Source organism: Triticum dicoccoides, chromosome 7A, assembly GCF_002162155.2.
Source record: "Triticum dicoccoides isolate Atlit2015 ecotype Zavitan chromosome 7A, WEW_v2.0, whole genome shotgun sequence".
NCBI lineage: Eukaryota > Viridiplantae > Streptophyta > Magnoliopsida > Poales > Poaceae > Triticum > Triticum dicoccoides.
In genome coordinates this window covers 203068760-203072134 of record NC_041392.1, presented here as the reverse complement: position 1 = coordinate 203072134, position 3375 = coordinate 203068760, and positions in this window count along the sequence as shown.

The following is a 3375-nucleotide window of genomic DNA, read 5'->3' as shown; positions in this document are numbered from 1 at the left end:
GCTGGCGGCGCGGCGGCTGTGGGTCTCTGGTGGTGCCGCACCCGTCGGATCCGGCCAGATCTGGCGCCGGCGGCCCGGCGGGTGGCGGGGGCTGCGTGCGGCCTGGACCACGGGCGGCCTCCCCTGCCTTGGCCGGCGGCTGGCAGGGTTGGTGGCGTGGTGGCGGGGCCTCCTGTTCTGGTGGCACAAGTGCGGTGGCGGCGGCCTCCTCCGGCGAGCGCACCCCTCCCTGACGACAGGGGGAGGTGGTGCTGATGGTTCCGAGCGCTGGGCTTGGCCGTGCGGGCGGGGAGTCGGCGATGAGCACGGATCTCGACTTGAAGACGGCGACCTCCACGTTCTCTGGTCACCCACGCCAACTCGATTGACCGGCGACCTTGTGTGGCTGGTTTGGTGGTTGGTCGGGGTGGGCTACGGATGGGGGAAACCCTTGGCGTGCTGTGACAGCCACGATGCCGGCGGCGCTCCGTCGCCGCTCTACTTCTTGGAGTCGGCATCGAGTCCTCGCCCATGCCCCCCTCCCCTTGTCCCGGGTGAAAGCCCAAATCCCCTCGGGTTGGGCGGCGACGGCGCCTTGGCGCCGCGTTCTTCCTGAAGACGCCGCCTTTGGGACGGGTGAGTGGTGGTCGCGGCTTTGGCATGGTCGGTTTGCCGGCGTTCTTCAGTTGTTCCTGCTCGACAACGGTCGGTGCTCTTCGTGATGTGACCCGAGGCGGTGGCGTTGTCGGAGTGGTTTTGCCGCCGTGGTGGTGTGTTGCCATCCTCTCCTAGTCCATCCGGGCTCACGGCGAGCTCTCGGATGGCCGGGCAACGGCATGGGAGTTGATGGCTGTGCTCTTCCTCCGACGGCGGGCTGTTTCTTTAGCATGAGCGTTTCGTGGGCATGTCCTGGAGTTGCCGGGGTCCTCGGCGTCCTAGTTCGGGCTGTTAGGACTGTAGTTGTTCGGTTCCATCTTGTATTCTCTGTCGCCTTCTTTTTCCTTCTTCTTTCTTTTTTTGTGGTTTCGGTGGTTGTATGCTCGGCTGTTGCTTTATAATCTAAAACGGGGGAAATCTTTTTTCGTTAAAAACCTACGGTTTTAGTTTATTGGCCTACGAGTCTCTCTTTTGCACACACACACAAGCGTAAGCTCGCGCGAGCACGCACACACATAGAAAGAGAGAGGAGAATTGTTGAGGTTGACAAGGTACAACCATTATCTTGTGAACATACGTTAGTGGTTCTTTGATAGGGCAAATAATATTTTAAGCGTGTGACAAGTCTGACATGATTTTTGTGTGATTGAGAAGCCACATAAAAAAGAGCTTGCAACAAGCTATAGACAAACAAATGAACGTGTTTGCAGGTTGAAGGACAGATTGCTTTCTTAGAGCAACTTTAGCGGACCCCGCATCCCGGCCTGACCCGTAAAATAACCGCCAAAATACGGGCCGGGATGGAAAAAAATGTCCGATCAGACCGCACATCCTGCCCCTGCCCGTAAAAAAAGTTGAGGGCCGCGGCAAAATCTCGGCCCCAACCCGTGTATTCGCGGGTCTTCCCCTCGCCGTTGCGGTGCCCTGCATTACAGAGAAGTAGTTGGCCGGAGGGACATTTCAGCCCATGCCTTTTTCCCACCTTCTTCCGCCACCGACCGCCCTTGCTTCCGCCCGTCCGCCTGTTCGCACACGAATACGTCACCGTGTACCCTCGACGCCGGGGGTGATGCACCGCAGCTCACGTCGAAGAAGACCCGTCTGGAAGCGCGGTACGCAGGCAATCCGGCGGGCGCTTTTGTTGACCCGAAACCCCACACGCCCGGGAGGGACCCCGTCAGGGCGCACGGCGGCTATGGGCTGTCCTAGGTCGACCTGATCGCCCCTAGAGCCTCGAGGTTCGCGCCCCTGCAACAAGAAGAACAGACGAAGAACGAGGAACAAGAAGAACTAGGGTTAAGGAGAAAAGATAAAAGATAAAAAGTGGTAGATGATTTGATCGATTATGTGTTGTTCAATCGGCCATCACCTCTCATCTATTTATGAGGCGGCTGGACTTTCCGTACAAGAAAAGGACTAAACATTCTGTCCAAAACATCAAAAACCCTGACTTAACTCGGACAAGAATTCTTTCATAATTTCCCGGACCAACTCGGTCTCACCGATTGGTTCATTTCGGTCCCACCGAGTGAACGTTGTCAACTCTCTGTATCCTTTTGTAATTTCTCGGATCAACTCGGTCTCACCGATTGGTTTGCTTCGGTCCTACCGAGTCAACATTGCCAACTCTCTGGTAAATTTTCGGACCAACTCGGTCTCACCGATCAAATCAAATCAACTCGGTCGGTCCGAAATGACTCTGCAGTTTCTGTTTCTGACCTTGTTTTGCCTTCACAGGTTGCATACGACTTGGATTAAGACGTTTTTTTACATCAAAATCCATCGTTTTGACGAGACCCACAACTTTCGTGTTAAAACGTTTTCCATATGAGGCCATCTTGATTGAGTTTTATGCATTTCTTTACTCTGGTGTCAACATGAGCATCCCTGAACTTGTCATAACTTTTGAGTCCGAGCTCCGTTTTAGACCATCTTCATATCCATCTTGATCTTCTCGAAGAGAGACATTCCAAAGTGACTTCCAATCATAAGTTTGAATTGGTCTTGATATAACCTATGCTAATTTTATGACTGTGCCAATTTTGAGCGTCAACACCGCCGCCGGCGATTCCGGCCAAATCTGCGGGCGGAATCGCGCTGCGGGGCCATCCCCCACCCTCTCGCGCCGATACGCTGCACCGGCCCGCCCGGATCCGGCGAGAAGAGTCGCCCCTCATCGCTGCCACCGCGGGGATCGACCATCGTCGAGCTCGCCCCTCGCCGCCGCATCCGCCCTCGGTTAGTATTTCTTTTGTGATATTTTGCGAGCGGTATAGTTGATTGATGCGCCGGTGCTGGTATGCATGTATATGGAATTGACCCCGTGCGAGAAGTTCTTGCTCTCCGATTCGTCCGATTCAGACGACTCGGATGTTGAGACCATGCTTGCGACCTTTTGGCAGCAGACATTGGTAATGGCACTTGCCGTGAAGGAGCACGAAGATGAGAACCGAAAGAGGAGGCGAGGATCGACCGTCGGGCGTCTTTGCATTCCTCGGAATCTCCATCTTGGGAACGGGATGTTGATGCAAAGACTACTTCGCAGAGAATCCTACATATCCACCGCACCTCTTCCGGAGAAGGTACCGAATGCGCCGATCCCTCTCAGTGAAAATTTTCAAGCTTGCGAGGCAAATTGCCGGTATTTTACTCAAAGAAGAAATGTTGCGGGCTTAAAGAGATTTAGTGCATATCAGAAAATCTCCGCAGCTATGCGTGTGATTGCATATGGCGTTCCCG